Consider the following 16545-nt stretch of genomic DNA (forward strand, 5'->3'; position numbering starts at 1 on the left):
AGGGTCACAAAGAGTTGGACAGGACTGAAGTGACCCTGCATGCATAAACACAAGACTTTTTTTTTGCCCATGGCAGCTCTGCCCCAATGAGAGATGAGTGTGAAGGTGGTGCAGCTGCTTGGCTTGTGGGGACCCTGGTGGCGCCAAGTGTGCAGGGACACATACTGCCTTCGTGGCAGGAGTTACGGCCCTATCAGAGTCTTTTTTCGAGCTTCTTGTAGCTGGCAATCAGAAGGCCTCTTTGGCCAGTCTTTCCCTGTAGCTCTGCTGGTTCAGGCACTTAGAGGGATCCCTTGCCTGGGGTCCTTCTCTGTTGTTTTATGCATCAGGCACATAGAGGGGCCGCCCTGACTTGGGTCCTACTCTGTAGATTGGCACATCAGACACTTAAAGGGGCACCCTGGGTGGTGTCCTACTCTGTAGTTCATTGCATCAGGCATTTGATAGGCCAGCCACACTATTGTTCAGCTGCTGATGCTGGCCTGTGGAGAGAGAGAGGCTATGGTGATGACCACCCCGTACACATGACTCAGCAGTATTGCCTTGCTTCCATGGTTGCCTGGCTTTCCTCCATGGGGATTTCCCACCATGATCTCCTCCCTCACATCCCCTCAGTCTGTCTCTCCACAGTCAACAGCAGCCCTCGCCCTGGGATTGCTCCACAATTGCTAACCTCCGGCTCCCAGCCACTGCCCCTTCCAGGAGACCCGCGTTCCTGCCTGGCATATGTATGGCTGTGGCAAAGATTGTCTGATTCTCATTCCATTTATCCTGCCACAGATCGGCTGTTTCACTCTCAGCCTTAAATGTTTCTTCTCTGATTCAGACAATCACCCCACTGTGAGGATCGGACCCCTGCTTCAGTTCCCCCACCTGCCGAGGGCAGGTACAGTCCTACTAACACTTCTGTTTTCCCCCCCTGGTTCCTTTGTCCTACCGAGTTTTCCATGGTTCCATATATTCTTTTCCACTGGTCAAGTACTCCTGTCCTCTCCCAGCTGGTGTTCTGCATGCACTTCTGTGTCTGAAGGTGTATTCCTGATGTATCTGTGGAGAGAGATGTACTCCACGTCCACCTACTCCTCCGCCATCTTGTTCTCCCCTGAAAGATATTTTTAAAATGTTACTCAAAGAACACAAAATAGGAGAAACAGATGGGGAAAAAATATCAATATTGGACTTCACCCAAATTTAAAGTGCTTTCTTTTCAAAAGGGATTGTTAAGAAAATAAAAAGGCAAGTCATAGAGAGAGAAGTATTTATAAATCATGTTATACATAAAGAACTTCTACAGTGGTGTCTTAGTCTACTTGACTACCATAACAAAATTTCACAGACTGGGTGGCTTAAACACAAAACTTTATTTTCTTACTACACTAGATGCTAGAAGTCTAAGGTTAAGGTGCCAGCATATTGAGTTTTGGTGAGAAATCTCTTCCTGGCTTGCAGAGGGCTCCCTTCTCACCATGTCCTCACATGGCAGATAAAAAGAGAACCAGCTCTTTGGTGTATTTTTATAAGGGGACTAATCCCATCACAAGGGCCCCATCTTCATGGCTTCATCTAAACCTAACAACCTCCAAAGGCCCCACATCCAAGTACCATCACACTGGGGGTTTGGTTGTCAATATATGAACTGGTGTGGAGGGGGATACAGTTAGTCCACATCAAGTAGGAAAACAAACAATCCAATTAAAAATGGGGAGACATGGTATCTCATTGCAATTTCAATTTGCATGCAGAACTACCAGTGATTTTGAGAATATATTCTAGTGTTCACTCAACATTCCTATTTTCTTTTCTGATGCTTTTAATGGAATATGTTGCTTTTGTTTTTGTTATTGATGTATAGATGCTCTTTATATCTTTGGATGCTAATTCTTGTTATTTATACACCTTGAAAATATCTTCTCCTATTATACAGTTTGTCTTTTCAGCTGTATAATACTTATGGTGAAACATAGTCCTTAATATAATCCAACATATTAATGTTTTTCTTTATGATTTCCCATTCTTATATTTATAATTTTAAATTCTCTAGTCCAATGATGTAAGATATTAATCTAAGATTTCTCTTAAGAATTAAAATATTATATTTCATATTTAAACTGTAAAAAATGGGGAGAAAGATTTGTACAGTCACCCCACCAAGAAGATAATACAGATGGCAAATGAGTGCATGAAAATATGTTCTACATCATTAGATACAGGAAATGCACACTAAAACCAGGATAAAACACAGCTACACACTCACTAGAATGGCTATAATAAAGAAGATAGATAATATCAAGTTTGGGAAGGATGTTGAAAGACTGGAATCCTCATACATTCCTTGTGGGAATGTAAAATGGCAGAGCCAGTTTGGAAAACAATTTGGCACTTGTTTTAAAAATTAAGCAACAATTTACCATACAGACCAGCAATTGCAATTCTAGATATTTACAAAGAGAAATGAAAGAATATGTCCATCCAAAGACTGGTACATGAATTGTCATTGTAGCATTATTTACAATGGCCAAAAAAGTAGAAACAATTAAATGTCCATGAACTTGTGAATGGATAAACAAATTGTTCAGTTCAGTTCAGTCGCTCAGTTGTGTCCGACTCTTTGCAACCCCATGAATCGCAGCACGCCAGGCCTCCCTGTCCATCACCAATTCCCAGAGTTCACTCAAACTCACGTGCATCAAGTAGGTGATGCCATCCAGCCATCTCATCCTCTGTCGTCCCCTTCTCCTCCTGCCCCCAATCCCTCCCAGCATCAGAGTCTTTTCCAATGAGTCAACTCTTTGCATGAGGTAGCCAAAGTATTGGAGTTTCAGCTTCAATACCAGTCCTTCCAAGGAACACCCAGGACTGATTTCCTTTAGGATGGACTGGTTGGATCTCCTTGCAGTCCAAGGACTCTCAAAAGTCTCCAACACCACAGTTCAAAAGCATCAATTCTTAGGCACTCAGCCTTCTTCACAGTCCAGTTCTCACATCCATACTGACCACTGGAAAAACCATAGCCTTCACTAGACAGACCTTTGTTGGTAAAGTAATATCTCTGCTTTTTAATATGCTATCTAGGTTGGTCATAACTTTCCTTCCAAGGAATAAGCGTCTTTTAATTTCATGGTTGCAATCATCATCTGCAGTGATTTTGGAGCCCCCCAAAATAAAGTCTGACACTGCTTCCACTGTTTCCCCATCTATTTCCCATGAAGTGATGGGACCGGATGCCATGATCTTCATTTTCTTAATGTTGAGCTTTAAGCCAACTTTTTCACTCTCCTCTTTCACTTTCATCAAGAGGCTTTTGAGTTCCTCTTCACCTTCTGCCATAAGGGTGGTGTCATCCGCATATCTGAGATTATTGATATTTCTCCCAGCAATCTTGATTCCAGCTTGTGCTTCTTCCAGCCCAGAGTTTCTCATGATGTACTCTGCATATAAGTTAAATAAGCAGGGTGACAGTATATAGCCTTGACGAACTCCTTTTCCTATTTGGAACCAGTCTGTTGTTACATGTCCAGTTCTAACTATTGCTTCCTGACCTGCATACAGGTTTCTCAAGAGGCAGTTCAGGTGATCTGGTATTCCCATCTCCTTCAGAATTTTCCACAGTTAATTGTGATCCACACAGTCAAAGGCTTTGGCATAGTCAATAAAGCAAAAATAGATGTTTTTCTGGAACTCTCTTGCTTTTTCCATGATCCAGCAGATGTTGGCAATTTGACCTCTGGTTCCTCTGCCTTTTCTAAAACCAGCTTGAACATCAGGAAGTTCATGGTTCACGTATTGCTGAAGCCTGGCTTGGAGAATTTTGAGCATTACTTTACTAGCGTGTGAGATAAGTGCAATTGTGCGGTAGTTTGAGCATTCTTTAGCATTGCATTTCTTAGGGATTGGAATGAAAACTGACCTTTTCCAGTTCTGTGGCCACTGCTGAGTTTTCCAAATTTGCTGGCATATTGAGTGCAGCACTTTCACAATATCATCTTTCAGGATTTGAAATAGCTCAACTGGAATTCCATCACCTCCACTAGCTTTGTTCATAGTGATGCTTTCTAAGGCCCACTTGACTTCACATTCCAGGATGTCTGGCTCTAGGTCAGTGATCACACCATCGTGATTATCTGGGTCGTGAAGCTCTTTTTGTATAGTTCTTCTGTGTATTGTTGCCACCTCTTCTCAATATCTTCTGCTTCTGTTAGGTCCATACAAATTGTAGTATATTCCTATATTGGAGTACTATTTAGCAATAAGGAATAAGTTACTCATAAATGCAAAAACAGGACCAAACATCAAAGGCATTGTGTATGTGAAAGAAATCAAACACAATTGACAACGTATGTATAATTCCAATTATATGAAATTGTGGAAAGGGAAAACCTGATCGAAAGCTGTTGGTAGGAACTAGAGAGTGGGAACTAAGTATTAACTGCAAAGGGGCACAAAGAAACTTTGGGTAGTGATGAAACTCTTCTTTACCATGATTGTGGTAATTACAGGACTGTGTGTATGTGTGTTAGTAGCTCAGTCATGTCCAACTCTTGGCAACCCTATGGACTATAACCTACCAGGCTCCTCTGTCCATGGGATTCTCCAAGAAAGAATACTGGAGTGGGTTGCCATTCCCTCCTCTAGGGGATCTTCCCAATCCAGGAATCGAATTCATGTCTCCAGCATTACAGGTGTATTCTTTACCATCTGAGCCATCAGGGAAGCCACCAGAGAAGCCACCATGGAAGTGCCTATTACACATATACTGTGAGAAGTTATCAAATCACACAGTTAAAACTGGTCAATTTTATTATATTTAAATTATACATCAATACATCTGACAGAAGAAGAAGGTGAGGTGGGTGGGGAGGAAGTAAATGAGGAGAAGGATGGCAGTAACACCACTGCCCACTGTTACTACCATCACCAAGTAGGAATGATACTATATATGAGTTCAAGACTTTCTATAGTGCTATAGTAATCAAGATGAATGGTACTGGTGAACAGATCGACCTAGATATCAATGAACCAGAGTGCCTGGCTACGAGGAGCTCATTACCACCACACCTACAGGGGCTGGGGATACATGCTAAAGACCACTGAGCACTCTTCATTTCTTTTCTCTCTTTTAAGTGGGGAATGAGGAACCTAATCCTTATACGACTAACAGAATAAAGATCAACAAATTGGAGAAGGACATGGCAACCCACTCCAGTATTCTTGCCTGGAGAATTCCATGGACAGAGGAGCCTGGTGTGCTACGGTCCATGGGGTTGCAATTAGTCAGACACGACAGAGCTACTAACACACACACCCATACACAGTCTTAACTGGAAGGATACACAGATGATAGTGACTATCCAGTTTACCATACGGAAATCCTGCCCATTTTAGAGCTGTTAGAGTATAAGTGTACAATGTGGAGAGCCTTCCTGAGAATGGAAATTTAATTCACAGGATGCAGAGCTAAGACTACAGGGAGGGACAGAACCTCCTGTGTGATATTGGGCTCCTGGATCTAGCTATACCTGAAGCCAACAGCTCCTTGGACTGCCTAATTATTTGAACTAATAAATTCCCACTTGCGTATAAGCAAATTTGAGTTGGGTTTCTCTTCCTTGTAAAGAAAGAGTCCTGAGTGAGACACACGTGTACTCTGGAGTGACACTAGTGAAGCACTGACTTACGCACGTATTAACTGGGAGCCCTAGGGCAGATCTTTTAAAGCTCTGGGCCCAGGATTGTGACCTCTAAGTAGAAGAAGTTGGAACAGGACAGGAGTTTCTCAGAAGACTTGCACAAAGCTAAGGCACTACAGTGACTTCAGTGGGAATGAGGAAAAGGCACAATAAAGGACCCCAGCTTCTGCCTCAACTCAACTAAATTTCTTTTCAATGTTGAAATCACATAGAGTTTGATTTGAAAAAACTTCATTTTAAAAAAATGCAGAACTTTGTAATCTAGTCTAGTTCCAAAAATTCCAACATTGTCTGTTGATTTCTGACAGGTAGTGAAGCACAGGGCCTTGCGTTAGTTTTTCAGGCTCCTGGAGTCTGAGTCCAGTTTTACCCCTTACTAACTGTGTGACCTTGAACAAGCTTCTCTGTGGCTTGGTTTCTTCATCAGTAAAACACAAGCAATAATAGTACCTGCTCCAAAGTATTGTTGTAAGGGTTAATTGACAAAATACGAAAAACCCTTCCATCTATGTCTGGCACCTGGCACATGCCCAATAACTGCCAATGACTGTTAGCAACAGTGATGACAATGACGATGATGACAGGCCTGGGGGATCACAGTGAATCTGGTTTGGCTTCATCAGCTCACCAAGAAGTAAGCTGGAAAAAGGAGACAAAAATCAGGTCACCAATTTATTCCCTGTAACTGTGTCAGTAGGTTGGGGGTAGTGAAAGATTTGGCCTCTGTTCTGCTTTATTTTTAATGTAATCATCTTTTCAGCTAATGACTTGTCAAATAATAATTGTGTGCGTGGTTTAAATAAAATTTTTCCATACTATGTTAATAGCATATATACATTTATGAATTAAGAAAATTAATAAAAACAGAAATATTAACGCATTGGTAAACCTAACCACCAAAGACAAATGCTATTAACGTTTGATTATTGCGTATTTGATTTGGAGTATTTTCTTCCAGGTTTTCTTTTGTCATTTAAAAATGTATATAAATACATATGGAAAACTTTATATATATATTGTGATGTGTGTGTCCTTTTCTCAAATAAGGTTATATTATGAGTAATTTTTCATGAATTAAATATCTTTTGAAAACATTTTTTCTTTTAATAATTCATCATTTGGCTCTATTATAATTTATTTGCTAAGTTCCCTATAATTGAATCTTTCAATAGTTTTACTTTGAATCTAATATAAATCAGATCAGATCAGATCAGTCACTCAGTCGTGTCCGACTCTTTGCAACCCCATGAATCACAGCACGCCAGGCCTCCCTGTCCATCACCAACTCCCGGAGTTCACTGAGACTCACGTCCATCGAGTCAGTGATGCCATCCAGCCATCTCATCCTCTGTCGTCCCCTTCTCCTCCTGCCCCCAATCCTTCCCAGCATCAGAGTCTTTTCCAATGAGTCAACTCTTCGCATGAGGTGGCCAAAGTACTGGAGTTTCAGCTTTAGCATCATTCCTTCCAAAGAAATCCCAGGGCTGATCTCCTTCAGAATGGATTGGTTGGATCTCCTTGCAGTTCAAGGGACTCTCAAGAGTCTTCTCCAACACCACAGTTCAAAAGCATCAATTCTTCGGCGCTCAGCCTTCTTCACAGTCCAACTCTCACATCCATACCTGACCACAGGAAAAATCATAGCCTTGACTAGATGGACCTTTGTTGGCAAAGTAATGTCTCTGCTTTTGAAAATGCTATCTAGGTTGGTCATAACTTTCCTTCCAAGGAGTAAGTGTCTTATAATTTCATGGCTGCAGTCACCATCTGTAGTGATTTTGGATCCCAGAAAAATAAAGTCTGACACTGTTTCCACTGTTTCCCCATCTATTTCCCATGAAGTGATGGGACCGGATGCCATGATCTTCGTTTTCTGAATGTTGAGCTTTAAGCCAACTTTTTCACTCTCCACTTTCACTTTCATCAAGATGCTTTTTAGTTCCTCTTCACTTTCATGCTGTGATAAACATACCTGACTGGGATACTATTCCCAGAGGTGGAATTTCTGAGTCAAAGCCTGTGATCACATATAAGGCTTCTGATACATATCATCAAATAGTTTTTCAGAAAGTCTGTACCAACTTACATGCAGCACTGAATATCTGTAAACAGCAATTGTTAGAAATTGTAACTACTGATTTTTCATTATAGGGACAACAGTCAGGGAATCAAGCTGTTGATTGAGAGAGCTTTGTTTGAGAGAGTAAATTTAAAGTTTATGAAACTAAGATTTTTAGGGCCAGAACCCTTAAAATTTACAAACTTTGTTTTAAAATCATGCTTATTGCACTGTAAGATGAGAACTTCATCATATTACACAAGGACTCAGTTTACTAACTACAAAATAAAGAAAAACTATTATTATTAACTGCAACTTCTTAGCCAAGCCTTTCATGCCACCCTTCTTAAAGGACCAACATCCTATCACTTCAATAGAGTGGCCAATAGTGTGATTCCATGGGTATCACATGATGTTGACTTCATTCTGGTTCTTGAACAGTGAATGCTTTCTGACTTATAGCAGCAGCCTCTGGTTCATTAGACATGAACATTTGAATTTAAGTGTGAAAGACAATATGAAAATATTCCTTACATGTCTTTCCTTCAAGCCCTGGGAACCTTAAGTAGGAAAGTATACCAAGGTGCAATTCTGTGATTGGGATACTGAAAATTGAAAAGCAAAATGGCATCATCTAGAATTTAAAATAACATTTTAAGGCTCAGTTTCAGTTCCCTAGGGCCGTGGTTGTGCGCTGCTTGACTCTCCACTTCCCCATGAAATCTGAGTGGAGCTGATGCGATCATTTCTTAGCCTCCTTTTCCTCAGCATGTCTTTGCTAGTATTAACATATAATTATTTGTGCCTCTCTTACTCTGCAAGGTTTCCAATTTCCCTCACCCCTCACACTTAAGAAACAGAGTAATGATTCTGAATTCTGACCTCTCTTTTCTCCCTAGGTTCCTTTAGATCAGAGGAGTCAGGCTTAAACTGTAACTGAAGTCTTAGTTTTTCTACTGACTGAAAGCTATCTGGAGTTTGACTCTCTCTGCCAAGGGTCTAACCAAGGAATTCTGCCAACCTTTGGACTAGGGAGAAATTCCTTAAGGAAGGAATATCTGACTCCACATAACAACCCGGGGAAAGAGTGGAAGTCTAGCCCCAGATACCCTTTGAATCTGTCCCTTTGAAAATTCATTTCTTTGTTTTCTGGGTTTTTTTGCAGCAAGTAAAACATATTTTTTCCTTTTAATTATAAAGGTAAAACAACGTATCATAACAAAACAAAATCAAATACAATAGAACTATAAAAAGTAAAATTCTACACTCACCCAATTTATATATATAAAACTATATACACACACACACACACACACACACACAATTTGCATTTTACGCACTGTGTATAATTTTTTTTCATTTCTTTGTTTTCTATTTCATATTGCCAAGTCACACCCAGGCGTATGTTTGAGGATGTGGGAGGGGTGGGGAGAAGTCAGGGGGTGTCAGGACTGGAGCATAGGTGCATTGAAGGGAGAGCCCTGTCTACCCACAAGCCTCTGAGTCCCACATGGAGAGTTCAACAAATATTCATGGAGTGTACCAAGTTTTGAGCACACACCTTAAAAAGTAACAACCTCTTGTATGATGAGCAGTTCCAGGCACTGTGATTATTTTTAATTATTACAAGAACTCTCTTTGGCAGGTGAATCATTATTCCCACTGAACAGATAAGGAAACTGAGGCCTGAAGTAGTTAAGAGACTTGGTCAAAGTCACTGAACTAGTTTAAGGGACTGGATCAAATAGTTTCTGCAGAGTGCTGAGCTGCAGGGCGGAGCATAAGTCAAACTCCAGGAAACGAAGGGAAAGGGCAGTGGGCATTTCTCTTTAAGGGCTTAGCAAAGCGCCTTTCCCAGTCAAGACTCTACTCAGGCACAGAAGCAATTGTGTCATTGTCAGAGAGGAAGGAATCATTGACCTCCTTTTCAGACTCTTAGCTCTCTGAGACCATTTAGGTCCATTAGGAAGTGGGTGGGAAGGGCCAAGACCCAGGATGGCTCTCCTCACTGCTTATCTGAGGCTTTACCCACCCTGAAGAGATCAGCTAAAGATTAGAAAAGCTCATTGTACCCATCAAGAAAGGCAAGCTGTTATGACCACACCACAAGTATCAGTTGCTTGATGCAATAAGAATTTCTCTCATTTGTGTCACAATCCAACGTAGGCAGGAGGTGGGCCTTCCCTCTGGGCTGGCCTCTTTCGTGGCTCTTGTCATCCTTGGTGTTCTCTCCATTCAGCCAGTAAATGAAAAGAGAGCAAATCTTGCACCTGGGAGCGTTTAGCAGGCCAGGCCTGGAGGGGCCCACCTTGCTTTCATTGTCCAGAATTCAATCAGGTGGCCACAGCTAGCTGCATGGGCGGCTGGAAAATGTAGTCTGATTGTGTGCTCAGAAAGCAGAGCACTCAGGAACTCGCCTGGCGGTCCAGTGATGAAGACTCTGCTCTCCCAGTGCAAAGGGTGTGGGTTTGATCCCTGGTCGGGGAACTAGGATCCTATATGTTGTGTGGTGCCGGCCAAGAAAATTAAAAACACAGGGCACTTATTGACACTTGTGAGTTTTAGAAGTCTCCTCTAAGAGCAGCAGCTATCCAGGGGCCAGTTCTCATTTTGCAGTTTTGTCCTGAATTTACCACAGGCACTAGAATTTTAGGTCCCTATAACATATTATATACTCGAACATACTAAGTATACTTTTCTTTGAGGTCACTGCAATTAGCATGCTCATAGACAGGGTTGGGGTGGAAGGGGTTAGTGGCAGTTTCAAGTAGCTAAAAAAATTTCTGTGGCTCTTCAGGGCTTCTTGTCATATTTTGGTTGTTGATTGACTGGGTTTTGAAATGTTTTGCTTTGTTTTTTGTTTGTTTTGCTGACATTAATTGTAAATTTACTGCATGCCGAATGCTGTACATGTGTTATCTTTGTTAATCCTCACAGCATCCCTGGGAGGTGAGTACCAGTATCCTGCCCATTTTACACGTGACCATGGAAGCTTAACCAGGTTATGAGACTGACCAGGGTCACAAAACTGTAGGTGTGAGAGTTGAGATTTTAACCCAGGTCTCCAGGTGGTGCAGTGGTAAAGAATTATCTGCCAATACAGGAGATGCAAAAGACTCAGTTTCTATCCGTGGGTCAGGAAGATCCACTAGAGTAGGAAATGACAAACCACTCCAGTATTCTTGCCTGAAAACTTCCACAGACAGAGGAACCTGGCAGGCTATGGTCCAGGGGGTCACAAAGAGGGGGACACAATGGAGCACAAAGACACACACACACAAACACACACTGCCACTCCAGGTCCTGTGCCATGTACTCCATTCAGCTCTGGCTGGCAAACTGGCCGAAGCTGGAGCCCAATCCAAGCCTGGGATGGTTCTCTGATGTCCATACACCTCTGCTGTGCAAGGTGACAGCTGTTGACACATTGAGGTCACCTTGTGTCCCTCTATTGAAGAAAGCTGCGGAGGCATACAGGCTTCTACTGACACTGACCAGGGAAGGGCTTGTCAGTGTTGCAGCAAGTCTTCCTTGAGTACCAAACACGTGCTTTCATGTTCATACATTTTGGTCCAAAAAAATTTTTAAGATTAATCTCTTCCCAAATTAATTCATTTTTGTTAACCCCCCCCAAATCTCCTAAATAATTTTTAATTCAGTGGGATATTTCAAAAGGAATGCTGTAGCAGCTCTCTTAAACCACCATGGTTACAGGCTAGTCAGATCTTTCATTATATGCTTTTAAATACTTAGGATGCCCTGGGAGTGAAGCACTGGGTCAATTAGGGCAAACTGACTAAAGGTTAATTTAACAGAGCCCTGAGCAGATGCTCTGCCGGTCCTTGAGGCTTGATGGTCTAACAAGCTGAGCTACTCTGTGTAAACACCATTAAAACTATAACTGGACCTGGGTGGTAGACTTGCCTCACCTTTAGAGAATCATTTAAAGAACCCTATTAGGGGAAACCATTGAATGGGAGAGTAGGGAGCAGAAGTGAGAGAAGGGGGTTGTTGAGCTATTGAACTCTAATGAACTATAAACAAGAGCTTATTATAAGTCCTACTCCCAGTACTGTCAGCACGTGACTTCCCTTGAGGTTTTCTCTATAAGCGGACCTTAATCACACACCTGTCTTTCTATGGCATCATGCCACTCCACTTGCCTCTGGCTCAAGTAACTGGAAGGTGTGAAGAACAGATTTTGAGACCACAGTGCTTTAAAAATGGATTTGATTACACAAGGGGGACTTAAGCAGCACGAGCCTGAGACCACTCAGAGGTAGTCCCATGGCTCAGGAGTCAGGTGTGGAGCTGCTCCCAGTCCCATGCACTCTTCTCCAGCAGTGACAGCCATCATGGCGACCCACAGCCATATGTTAATTTCTCAGGGACTCATTACCTGGTTTTCAAGTTATTCCCATGAAAGTAGGGGGAGCCCCATGAGCACTTGAGTGTCCTTCTTGTCTGGCTCTATGGGTCTATATCCTGGCTGCGTAGCAGAATCACAAGGGTAGTTGCTCAGAATACTGATACCTGGGGCCCTCCCTAGAGAGATGGTATTTTTCCACAAGCTTTCTGGGAGGACCTAATGTACAGCACAGGCTGAGAACCATGGGAATGGCCCCCACCCTTCTCCAGAAGGGTGGGGTGGTTTGGCCCTGGACATCTTGGATACAGAATAGAAAGGAGATGGGTCTAAGAGCTGCTTCGGTGGCCAACAGCAGCCACAATAGCAGACGTTTAGGCTGTACCTAAATGTCTTCCTGGACAGGGAAGATGGTGGGGTTAAATAATCCTTGGGCAGCTCCCAACCCAAGTTCTTTGCCTTTGCTTCTTTCTGCCACATTGCTTTACTTCTTGCCATGTGACAATTTAATGAACATTTACTGAATGTTTTCTGTATACCAGGTGCTGGGCTGGACACTGTAGAGAGAAAGGAAGAGAAAGAAATGATCATTATCCTCACAGAATTTACCAATCTTCACCAGGGAAGCAAATGCATTAGTACTGAAATCAGCTTCCTAACTATTAGCAACTCTTATTAAAGGTTCCAAGGGATGAGATAAAAACAGAACTACATAATATTGTCAAATATTATTTGTGTCTTTACATGTGTACACACACACACACACACACATGACTTATTCAGAAACAGGAAACAGCTGATCATAGATATTTTAGGTACCAGTCACAAGCCTGCTATCTTTTTAATATGGAACCTGTTCGTGGGAAAACCTGGGTGACTGAAAGTTTAGTCAAGGTCCCAGAGTCATTCAAGTTAGTCCCAAATGAACAGGAACCTCCACTAGGCCTTTTCACATGATTTTTTCAAAACATTTATTCAGTCAACTAAGATTTGAGTCCTAGTATGTACCAGACACCACTCCAGACACTGAAAACTAATAGTGAGCCCCTAAAGCCCATCCCTACTCCATCAGTGCTTAAAATCTAGCAAGGAAGACAGATGTGGATGTAAAATGACTATTGCGGTAAGTGAAGGTGTATGGGTTTCCCTGGTGGCTCAGTCGGTACAGAATCCGCCTGCAGAGTGGGAAACCTGGGTTCGATCTCTGAGTTGGGAAGATCCCTTGGAGGAGGGCATGGCAACCCACTCCAGTATTCTTGCCTGGAGAACCCCCACGGACAGAGGAACCTGGCGGGCTGCAGTCCGTGAGGTCGCAAAGAGTTGGACACGACTTTGAGTGACACAGCACAGCACAAGTGAAGGTGTATATGAGGTATGTGAGAATGTTAAAAGGGAAACAGACCTAGGAGGTCAAAGAAGGATCCCTGAGAGTCTGGTCATGAACCTGGGCATCATATCTACAATGTGATGGCCTGGTAATGAGGTGGGGGAGGGAGTATATTCTAGCCAGAAGGAAAGTAGGAGTGAATTACTGAGGATGGGCTGGATTGCTGGTTCTCAAAGTGCAGTCTTCATTCTACTGTGGGTACCAGAGATCCTTCCAGAGGTTCCTCAAGGCCAACATTATAATTTATAAATATATGAAGATGTTATCGCCTCTTTTCAGCTGGATTGACATTTGCACTGATGATATAAAAGCACTGGAGGGAGAACTGCTGAGCCCTTAGCACAAACTGAGGCAGTGGCACCAGACTATACTCATAGCCACTGCATTCTTTTTCCATGCACTTGTGGGGATGGGGGAAGTCAGCTTTATTTAGAAATGCCTTTAATTAAGCAGTGAAAGTGATTTCTTTTATTAAATCACTATCCTTGAGTACACATCTTTTCAATAGTCACTGTGACAAATGGGGGGTATGCACAAAGCACTCCTAACTGCATACAGAAATCCCATGGCTGTTCAGAGGAAAAGCACTTGTTTGATTTTTTGAGTTGTAAATGGAACTGGCTGCTTTTATCATGGAACACAGTTTTTACCTGAAAAAGAACTACTGACAAACTATGGTTATTCCATCTTGGGTTCTTGGCAGGTTTTTTTTTTTTTTTAGAATGAATAAAGTGAATCTGTCACTTCAAGGAAAATAACTGACAGTGTTTGTTGCCAAAGATAAAATTCAAGCTTTCAAACAAAAATTAGAATTTTAGAAAACTTGCAGCCACTGTTATGAGCTTGACAGTTTCCTAATACTTAAAGACTCTGGTGTGATGAATGATGATGCTAATTAATATGATTTTAAAATATTATATAATGAAGTATGTCAACATTTGGAATATCTATATAAGTCAATGAACCAATTTTTCCCAAGTAACTAGTGCATAAGGTCACCAAATCATGCACGGCTGAATGATCCATTCAAAGTGCAAGATACTCTAATGGATTTTAACGCTAACAGAGTATGGAAAGTTCATTGATATTGTTGTGTTATGTCCGTGTTATGACTAGCTTTTTAAAAACTACCACTTGTCAAATTTTGTTGTAGTATCCAAAAAGAATATTCACAAGCATCAGAAAATACAGAGGTGTATTAAAATACACCTCTCTGAAACTGCATTATCTGTGTGCAGCCAGATTTTCTTCTTGTACCTTAGCACAACAGAATGGATTGCAACTGACTGAATGCAGGAGTGATATGAGAATCCAGTCTTCTTCAATTAATTCAGAGATTTGTGAAAAAGTAAAATAGGATCATTCTTCCTAGTTTCCTTTGAAAGCTATTTCTCATAAAACTTGTTATTTATGTTATTTTAAAAGGAATTAATATGTACATATTAAAATTTTTTTTCAAAGTCTCAGTTTTAATATCTGATATGGAAATATTACAGGATGTTATCCACAGAAGTAAAAGCTCTTTAGGATTATCAGTAATTTTTAAGACTTTAAAGAGGTCAAATGAGACTCAAATGTTTGAGAACTGCTGGACTAAATTATCTTGTGGTAATGAAATTTCTTGAATCTCAGTGGCTAAACAGAACAAATGTTTATTTCCCTGACATGCACAGACAACCAGGCAGCTTTCTAAAGACAGCTGTTCTCCATGTGCTGACTCAGCAACCAGGTTCCTCCAGCCTGTGGTTCTGCTGTCTCAACATATGGCCTCCATGACTGCAGCTGTAGAAGAGAAAGCTGGATGATGGCACATCAGCTCCTAACTCTTTTGCTACGTGTCACTTCAACTCACAGCTAACTCAGCAGAACTGGTCACATGGCCCCACCCAACTGCAAGTGGGCTGGGAAATGTCAGGAAGTTTGTGAATATCTGGTGAGCAGCAAATAGCTCTTAACACAGCAATAAAAAGAGCTTGTGTTTAGAACTTGTAATGAGAAGCTCTGTTGGAAGAACTGATGGAGCACATAAAGTAAGGTGAAGTCTAGTACAAGAAAAGGCAGGAGACACCTGTAGGGGCCAGACTGTGCAGACTGGCCTCATAAGCTAAGATAAAGATTGTGGGCCTTTTCAGAGCAACCAGAAGACCATAGGTGTTTTGTTTTATTTCATTTATTTACTTATTTTTTTGGCCGTGCCACACAGCTTACAAAGTTCCCCAACCAGGTATTGAAGCTGTACTCTCGCTAGTAAAGTGTGCAGTCCTAACCACTGGACTGCCAGGGAATTTCCTAAGGTGGATGTTTTAAACCACAGGTGACAATAATCAGCTCTATCTGTTGATGAAACACTATAGTTATAGAAGGAAACGAATATAGGGAGACAGGAATGGAAGCAGCAAGGTGCTATGCTGATGAATCAGATCTTTGGGGAAAAACAAAAGCCTTGATTTCTGGTACTTGACAATTTCTGTAGAGTAAATTCCCCCACCAAGGCCAGTTTCAAGCTTATCAATTTGATGTGCCAAACACAGAGTTAGGTTGCTGCTGCTACTGCTGCTAAGTCACTTCAGTCATGTCCGACTCTGTACGACCACATAGCCTGTGCAGCCCACCAGGCTCCCCGTCCCTGGGATTCTCCAGGCAAGAACACTGGAGCAGGCTGCCATTTCCTTCTCCAATACATGACAGTGAAAAGTTAAAGTGAAGTCACTCAGTCGTGTCCGACTCTTAGCGATCCCATGGACTGCAGCCCACCAGGCTCCTCCATCCATGGGATTTTCCAGGCAAGAGTACTGGAGTGGGGTGCCATTGCCTTCTCCGAGTTAGGTTAAGACACACACAATCAACTTTGTGAGCCAGCAGAGTGGGTTTGGTGCCACCAAGGCAAGAAAGCTAGTTAGGAGACTGGTGCAGATGAAAAATGATGGTACTCTAAACTTTCCTCTGAGCACACAGCTGGAACTAACCTCACCTCCTATGCACATCAGTGCCTGAAACCTGCCTTCACCACCACCTCCACCACAAAATATCACCAAGACTTTCCAAC

The 16545-nt window shown here is 42.0% G+C and overlaps 1 long non-coding RNA gene across 1 annotated transcript in view; it reads right to left on the bottom strand.

Annotated features, from left to right (window-relative positions):
• Window positions 1-11959: 11959 nt before the first annotated feature.
• LOC133244296 (uncharacterized) overlaps window positions 11960-16545 on the bottom strand; it is a 35366-nt gene continuing 30780 nt past the window's right edge. The window contains exon 3 of the long non-coding RNA XR_009735358.1: window positions 11960-12669. This is a non-coding gene — a long non-coding RNA (uncharacterized LOC133244296). The remainder of the gene's footprint in view (window positions 12670-16545) is intronic.

The sequence above is a fragment of the Bos javanicus genome, chromosome 3 (genome assembly GCF_032452875.1).
Source record: "Bos javanicus breed banteng chromosome 3, ARS-OSU_banteng_1.0, whole genome shotgun sequence".
In the NCBI taxonomy this organism is placed as follows: Eukaryota; Metazoa; Chordata; class Mammalia; order Artiodactyla; family Bovidae; genus Bos; species Bos javanicus.